A 9,264-nucleotide genomic window follows, 5' to 3' on the forward strand; every position below is an offset into this window, starting at 1 on the left:
AGAGGGACTTGGTGGGGAATCTAAGCAGCAGACTCCATGGAGGATTTCTCTAAAGGATAAATAAGACAGTTGAGGAGAAGAGAGGCTGGGAAGAAAGAAGAGGCCTAAGTTTGCTAGGGTACTGATTTATTTATTTATTTAGTGTACCAGGGATTAAACCCAGGGGCTCTCAACCATTGGCCCCCTTTTTTATGTTTGATTTTGACTCACTAAGTTGCTTAGGACCTCGAAGTTGCTGAGACTGGCTTTGAACTTGCAATCCTCCTGCCTCAGCCTCCCGAGCAGCTGGGATTAATTACAAGGCATGCGCCATAGGGCCTGGCTGCTAAGGCACTGATTCTTTATTCTAAAATGGATATCTACAGGGAAAGGGCCAGACATTTATGCTTACGAGGTGGAGATGGACATGAGATGGACATCATGTGCATGGAAGAAGGTCTTGCGTGTGGAACAGAACAAGCGCTTCCTGTGCCCCCCCTTAACAGCTGTAAACATCTGGCCATCCTGCTTCCCCTGTACGCCACACCCATCCCCCTCCAGCTCACATCCCGAGGCCACTCCAGAACACAGTGTTCCGTACAGAATGTTTTTGTGTGTATTTCTAAGAAATGAGAATTGTTCTTTTGTTTCAAAGCATAACCACAATACTTTACCTTAAAAAACAAAAAAACATTAAAAAACAAAAATTTCTTTCATATTAGTAAACACAGAGTGAACACCATGACTCATGCTTATTTTTCAATTCACATTAAATAGCTCATAGTTTTTACCTCTTTTTAAAAATTGTTTTTATTTGTTCTTTTTTGACACACATGACAGTCGGGTGTGTTCTGATGTAGTGTGTGTACATGGAATAGGTTTTACCTCTTCCTTTTATTTTTGTATCTTTTTCCTCTTACATCAAACAGCTTGGTTTCTAATAAAATTAACATAATGATCTCATAGAAAGACAGGTGGATGGCTGGATGAGTAGACGGGTGGGTAGCTGGATGAGTGGACGGGTGGGTAGTGGACAGACAGGCAGACAGTGTGTGCATCCATGAAGGCACAGACGGGAGCTGAATGAGGTGTCAACCTGACTAGGCAAAGCCAGTTCCTAGAATCCATCCCAGTGGTCTCTGGTCAGGGGCACACACGGGGCTTGGGGAAGCTGCGAGGTGGCCTGAAGACGCAGGTGTGCCCTCTGTGGGTGTGCGGATGGTGCAGTATCTGGCAGCACAGCCCTCAGGGCCTGTGGGGTTTCTGCCCTGGGTGGGGGCCACCCTGCTCTGCCCCAGTTCGAAGGCGCCTCTCCTTCTGGGACACCCGAGGGCCCAGGGCCAGGTCCTCACTATGCACCTTCCTGCGGTCAATTGCTAGTGGTTAGTCTCTCTAGTGCATCTGGATGGGTGCTGTGCGCACAGCTCCTGCGTGTGTGCGTCTGTGTACATGAATGATCCCAACAGCACTAACACCTGTCTGACGGCTCCCTCCTCTCACACCGGTTTCAGATTTTCCCTGACTGACATAGTTTGCTTTTCTCTCCTATGAGATTTAGACTCGGTTTACTTTTTTCAAGTTCATGTGTGCTAATGAATAATTAAGAATCAGTGTACTTTTAAAACTTGTTAACATTTCATCAGCTACATCAGAATTGATTAATGATTTCTTAGAAAATTATCTATGCCATACATATCACATTTTTCTTTGTACAAATCTCACATTATCAACTGTCATATTTCCCAATGAAGTTCATGCTGATTATTCTCTTCTTTTCGGTGTATTTCCCACGAATTGTCCGTTTTCTTCAGAGAGTCATTTGTTTTGTCTATCAAATGCATTGTTTCACGTTTCCTAATTTGTCCCCTTTTACTTTTTGGGGTGGGGTACAGGGGATTGAACTCAGGGACACTGGACCACTGAGCCACCTCCCAGCCCTATTTTGTATTTTACTTAGAGACAGGGTCTCCTGAGTTGTTTAGTGCCTCACTTTTGCTGAGGCTGGCTTTGAACTCACGATCCTCCTGCCTCCGCCTCCTGAGCCGCTGGGATGACAGGTGTGAGCCACTGCGCCCGGCTGTCCACTTTTGCTTTTGCTTCTCCAATTTTTCCTTTTGATCTCTTTAGGGAAAAGGGAATTAGAAGAAAAGGGGACCGTGTGTGAGAAATAACTGTCTTCAACATAAAGGAAAGGTCTTTTCTTCATCCTTTCATTGAATTGTTTTTAATGTTTTCTAGAAAAATGAAAATATCCTTTTAACAGGGAAGTAAGAACGCATTCCAGTCACAAGTACTATCTGAGTTTGAGGACTGCTTTTCTGGAACATTCCAGAGCTGACGTGGCAGGCGCCGGCTCCTCCCTGGCTCTTGTCACCGCCTGGCCGGCTTCCCTGCTGAGGGCTCTGGTGGGACAGTGGCTCCCTGGACTGGGGTTAATTATTCACAGGTGTGATCCTGGCACACCTTCTCTCTCTGAGTCTTCAGAACCCTGAACCACGCCCTGGTGAGGGCATGCAGTTCCCCAGCACCCAGGAAAGGTGTTCAGATACTAACAGCAGGAGCCTGTGGCCTCCGGAGGGGGGGACCTGCTGCCCTGATGCACTTCTCTGTGCAGCAAGGTCACCTCACCAGAAAGGACACGCCCATGCCGGCCGGCCTTGAAGCAGCCAAAGCCTTTCCCTGCGAAGAAGACACTTCCTTAATCCAGCCAGCAGGCCCTCAGGGCGCTCCAGCTCAGGGCCACTGCCATCTAGCGACTGAGGCTGGAAACCACCCTGCTCTGATCCAGCCCCTTTGCAAAGGAAGAGCAGCAGGAGTGCCCAAGGACACGGGGTCGGGGAAAGAGGAATCCAGTCCACACCCCAGCCCCTGCCCTTCCCATAGGGCCCACGGGCCTGAAGGCACAGCACCTGTCAATACCATTTTCGGAGGATAAAGGGAACAACATGTAGTGCATGCAGTGAATCCTGTGGTGGATGTGGACTAGGCTTCTGGGGCCTTTGAACCTAGACTCTTCAGCACCTTAACAGTGATGGGTCCTTGGGTTCCCAGGATCGAATGAGAAAGCAAGCAGAGTCCCTAAAGGCTTTAGGCACTTTTATATCATCTCAGGAAGCCAATGAGCTGGTGACAGTGTTTCTACCCAAGAAATGTCCAGAGGCAGCAATCAAGGGAGCCACATTCCCACCCTTTAAAAAAAAATAAGTTGTAGATGGACACAATATCTTAATTTTATTCACTCTTATTTATTTTTTAATATGGTGCTGAGCTGGACTTCACGGCACCCCCACCCCTCCTCTCAGGACCAAGTGCTGCCTAGGCTTTATCACATTGTACAATGTTAAGAAACAGGTCACTTTCCACACAAAACAGAATACACAGCAGACCTGAGATCAAGATGATGGCGCAGCTGAAGATCTGGGCCAAGGGCTGGTGGGAATTTTGGACCCAGGAGTTTTCTTCCTTGAAAATAATGGACAAGACCAAGGGCACCAAAATGTGTGGGAAGATCAGAGTCCAGCCAAAGACGGAAATGCCCGAGGTTAAGCAGGGAGGCAGGAGCTGCCCGGGGTGAGGAGGAGTGGGATGCAGGCCCGGGGGCTTGTGCCCAGAGCGGCTCACCCTGGTGCCTCAAAAGAATTCGCTCCTGACTGATGGCGTGGTAGACAGTATGGGTGCCTGAATGTGACATTGGACAAAACTTGGGTGGCTTGTTCTGGGTGCAGGGGTGGACAGTGGATTTGGCAGATGTGGCACCATTTGTTTATCTTCTTACCTGCTGATGGAACTTCAGCAAACACAAACAGAGTCGTGAGCACATACTCTCCTTTCTCTTGGTATCCAAGAATGCCTGGGTCACAGGGAGTGAACATTTAAGTTTTGATTTTCTGATGCTGGGCATTGAACCTAGGGCCAGCCACTGAGTCACAGTCCCAGTCCCCTAAGATTTTAAAGACACGGCTATGCTCCTGTCCAAAGGAATGCTAGCCCTTTTCCACCCACAGGACGTGAGGGCTCCAGTTGCTACATGTGCTAACACTTTGAGTGACTTTTATTTTATTTTTTTGTATTAGGGACTGAACCAGGGACACTTAACTACTGAGCCACATTCCCACCTTTTTAAAATTTTTTTTAAGTTGTAGATGGACACAATGCCTAATTTTATTCACTCTTATTTATTTTTTAATATGGTGCTGAGGATCAAACCAGCGCCTCACAGGTACAAGGCAAGTGCTCTACCACTGAGCCACAACCTCAGCCCCCGCCCCAGCCCTTTTGTATATTTCTATTTTGAGCAGGGTCTGGCTAAGTTGCTTAGGACCTTGCTAAATTGCTGAGGCTGGCGGTGAACTCGAGATCCTCCTGCTCAGCCTCCCAAGCTGCTAGGATTACAGACGTGTGCCACCATGCCCAGCCGATGACCAGTCTTAATGTCAGCCGTTCCAATAGGTGAGATGTGATATCCTATTTTAATTTTCTTTTCCTTAATGTAGTGATGTTGAATATCTTTTCATGACTTATTTGGTATTCAGATATTTTCAGTGAATGTTCAGATCTTTTGCCCATTGAAAGATGGTCTGAGCGTTTTTTATACATTCTACATAGAAATCATTTCTCAGATATACAATTTGCAAAATATTTTCTTCCAGTCTGTATTTCTCTTTTTATTCAATTAACAATGTCTTTTGAGTAAGAAAAGTTTTAAATGAATTCTAATTTATTGATTTTTTTTTCTTTATAGGTCATGCTTTGGGTATATCTAAAAAAAATTTGATTAACCTAAAGTTACATAGATTTTCTTCTATTTTTTTGCTAGAAGTTAGTAATTTTAGCTTTTGTGCTTAGTAGGTATATGATTCATTTTCTCCTCCAATTTTTTAGTTGTAGTTGGACACAATACCTTTATTTTATTTATTTATTTTTATGTGGTGTTGAGGCTCAAACCCAGCACCTCGCACATGCTAGGCGAGTACTCTACCACTGAGCCACAACCCCAGCCCGTACCCCATATGGTGTGAGGCATAGACAAACTTCCTCCCCCCCATATGGATATTCAGTTGTTCAATGTCATTTGCTGAAAAGACCATTTTCTCCTTAGAATTGCTTTTGTATCTCTGAAAGTGTCATTTGTTGGTGAACATGTTGGTCTATTTCTGGACTCTGTGTATTCTGTTGAACTATTTCTGTCTCCTTCCACCAGGTGCTATTTTATTTCTAGGGGGCACAGCTGTCTTCAAATAAGGCAGTGTTTGTCCATCCATGGGCTTCCCATGTCGTTCTGGCTAGATAGGTTCTTCGCATTTCCATATGTATTTTAGAATCATTTTATCAATTTTTACCAATAAGCCTACTGGGATTTTGGTTGATTAGGATTATGTTCAATGTACAAATCAACTTGGGGAGGACTGACACCTTACAAATATTGAATGTTTCCGTCCACAGTCTTTTAGTCCTCATTTCATTTAGGTCTTCATTTCTCTTGTCACTATTGTGTATTTTCATCATACATCTTCTGTTATATTCATCAATGAGCATTTAACAGCTTTTGATGTATATGATATTTTAAAATTTTAATTTTTAGCTGTTTGGTGCTGATACAAAGATTAATAGATTTTTAAATATTGATCTTGCATCTTGCAAACTTATTAAACTTACTAGTTCTAGTAGATTCATTCTGATTCTCTACGTAGACAGAGTGTAAAGAATTTTGCCTTTTTTTTTCCCAAATCTGGATGTTGTTTTATTTATGTGTATTTTTATTTTGTATTTTTTCCACTATCATGCTGGCTTAAGCCTCAAAAAATCTCTATAGGCTTGAATAGAAGTGGTGAAAGTGGGGATCCTTATCTTGACCCTAATCTTGGGGGCAAGGCATTTGGTTTTTTGCCTCTCTGCCTACAATTAGCCGTAGGTTTCTGTGGAAGTCTTTCCTCAGGCTGGGGCTGCTCCTGTGTTCCCAGCTCACTGGGTGTTTGTAGGAGTGTTTGGGAGGCATCGCTGCTTGCAGATAGACTGACAGTCCAGTGTGAAGTGGGTTGGTTGGACTTTTCGTGTCCCATGACCTCTACTGATTCTCATTTACTTGTTCTTCCAACTGTGGAGAGAGGGTTGTTGAAATTGCTAACACTCACGGTAGACTTGTCTATTTCTCATTGCTATTCTTTTTTTTATCTCATCTTTAGGCTCTGTGGTGGTGTGCCTCCAGGTTTAGTCTGATTCTTTCCTCTTCATTAACTGACTCCTTTATCACTACAAGATGGACATCTTTATCCCTGTCAGTATTCTGTGACATCTGTTTTGTCTGATATCAATACAACCACTCCATCCTTTCTCTTGATTGGCCCGGTGTCTTTCCCCTTTATTTTCATTTTATTCTTTATGGTTTTAAATTTAAAGTGTTTCTTGCATACAGAATATCATTTTTTAACATCCCGATCTGAACGTCTCTGCCCTTTGAATTAGGGTGTTTAGACAATTTACATTTAATGTGATTACCCAAGTGTTTTCACTAGACCTATCATTTGTTTTCTCTTTGACCCATTTTCCTTTCTTTTCCCTCTCTTCTGCCTTCCCCGGATTCGTTGTTTATGATTCCTGGTTACCTGCTTTGCTGGTTCCTTAGCTGCGACCCTTTGTGGCTATTTCCTGGTTGATCAGGTTTCTAGTCCACGTCTCTGAGTGATGGGTCCCCCTCATCTGCCAGTGTGCCACGCCGTCCGTCTCCCACTTCTGACCTCTTGACCTCTTTGCCATCGCCGACATGCATTTGCTCTCATACTTGTTACACTCACTGCAATACGTTATTATTTTTTGTTTAAATGTCCATCATCTTTAAAATCTATTTAAATAATAAGAAACATATTGTACATTTGCCCCTAAAATAAACCACATCTTGAGCTATTCATTCTTTTGCGTAGAGATTTTGACCCGGTATCAGTCATTCTTTTAAACTTAAAAAGGCTTTTTATTAGGGAAAATTTCAGAGACGACAAAGGAACAGTGCAGTGAGCTCCCACGTGCTCACCCCCGGCTTCTGCAATCCGAATGTCTCTGCCCCTTTTCTATTTTCTAGCATGTGCACGTTTTACACATTAAAATAAATAGAATGAATCATGAAAATAAATGGCACAGCCCTGCATGCCCTAGGAGCAGGTCCCATGGTATCACGCACGGGCCCAGGGCCCGGGAATCTTCTTGTCCAGTGGGCACCGCTTCCCTCTGCTGGACTCTGTGGGCAACCCTGTGTGTTGGGCGATCTTGGTACCCTCCGGCCTCTGTGTGGCTGAGCACATCTGTCCCCTTCACTGTTAAGGGCATCTCCGGGAACGGAGCTCTGTATTTAACAATCCTTCCCTTTCAGTATGTTAAACAGGGACAGGAATGGCTCAGGGTCCACGGGACCTCACTGGCAAGTTTTCTTCAGTGTTTCCTGGTTTATGGCCTGACGACATCTTCAGAGACTCAGCGGTGACTGTTCTGTCCTGCTCACCAGTTTGGTGGTTCTCCTGGGGCTGGGTCCATGCGGTGCCTCCTGGCCCCTCCTGGATGTCATCCCCTCTGTGCGTTTAAAACTGCCTCTGGTTGCCCTGGGCTTCTTTTGTTACAGCGTCTGCTATGACGTTTTCAGGTTCAGGGACCTTTTCCTCTGTGACGTCTCATCTGCCCTTCACCCTAGTCAGCACAAATTCGCTTCGGACGTTGTAATTTTACCCTGTAGAAGCAGGACTCGGCGTCTCTGCTATCTTCCCAGTCTCCACCTTTGTGAATACAGCAATGCAGCTATGACACCTTCCTTAGTGGCTCTGTCTTCCCATCTAACGTCTGCATCAGTTGGGTCACTGTGAGGTGATTTTTCTCTGCACCATAGCTGGCATTTCCCCAGTGCTTGGCTTAGCCAGTAATTTTTTAAAAATATTTTTTAGTTGTAGTTGGACACAATACCTTTATTTATTTATTTATTTATTTATTTATTGCATATGTGGTGCTGAGGATCGAACCCAGGGCCTCGCACATTAGGTAGGCAAACACTCTACTGCTGAGCCCCAGCCCCAGCCCCAACCAGTAAGTTTTGATTGGACACCAGACTCTATGAGTTTGAGGTGCTGGACTTTTTTTTTTTTTTTTTTTTTGCTCTAGATACTTTTGCACATGGTGGAACACAGGGAAGTTGCACAGAAACTACTTGACCCTTTTGGGTCTTGCTTAGATCCATTGGGCAGGACCAGAGTAGTGCTTGGTCTAATTATTCCTGTTGACTGTGAAAGTTACCCAGTGTTCCGTGAATCCTGAGGTTTTCCTGTAGGGCTGGTGGAGATGACAACAGCTGTGAGTGAGCATGGCTGACCCCTAACCCTTTCAGGTTATCCTCTTCTTGGCCTCTGAAGATGTCCTCACGTGAATGTGCTGGTCGGTGGGTTCTCTGTGGACGTTGGAGGGGGTCCCTGGAAGACCTCGGTAGTTCTCACTGGGAAGCTGTGCAGTCTGGTGGCCTCCATCTCCCTGGATACTCATCTCCATCTGCAGCTCAGGGAATGAGCCAGGCTTTGCTGTGCTCCTGTTCTGCACCGTGTCTGGAACTGCATCGAGGCCACAAGATGGGGCCGTCTCTTAGGGATCACCAACCTGTGTTGCCGAAATCTGGTGTCTTGGAAGTTGTGTTTTTTTAATCCAGTTGTGGTTTCAGGCAGGAGCATAAATCTATTCCCTGTTACTCCATCTTGCCCAAAAGCAGAGTCTAGAGCCCCCTTTTAAGTTTCTGTATTTCTTTCTGATGCCAGCAAATAAAAGTGTGTGAGATCTACATGTTAGTAAGAAAACGCAAAAAGTATAGGTAGCAAGACTCTTTGTGTATAATTATTTAATTACAAGTAAATAAAAGCAGCTAGACAGGTGTGATATTTCGAGACATCAAAAACCAAATACAGACAGCTGCTCTGGATCCATTCTAGCCTCTTCCAGGAGTGTGGGCTCTCTGGAAAGATCTCCACTGCCAAAGAAAGAAGAGTGACTTCCTGAAGCATTCAACAGGAATGTGCGGAACTGCCTCAAACCTCCTCTGTGCTTGTAGCATGTGCCTTCTCTCTCTGTCTGCTTCTCGAATTGCAATATCTGGAACTGGCTTTAAAGTTACAAATAAGGCTATTAACATGTTTATGTCAGTAGCTGAACATTTGGTTTCACTTAAGGGTCCCTGTTTAAGTCAAATACTAATAGGATAGAATAACACACTCAGTATTTCAAAATGTTCCTATTTCAAAACCAAAGCAACCGTCTTTTGAAGACTCA

The sequence above is a fragment of the Marmota monax genome, unplaced genomic scaffold (assembly GCF_021218885.2).
Source record: "Marmota monax isolate L192 unplaced genomic scaffold, Marmota_monax_Labrador192_F-V1.1 WCK01_AAM20220418_F8-fsc00254, whole genome shotgun sequence".
NCBI classification, from domain to species: Eukaryota; Metazoa; Chordata; class Mammalia; order Rodentia; family Sciuridae; genus Marmota; species Marmota monax.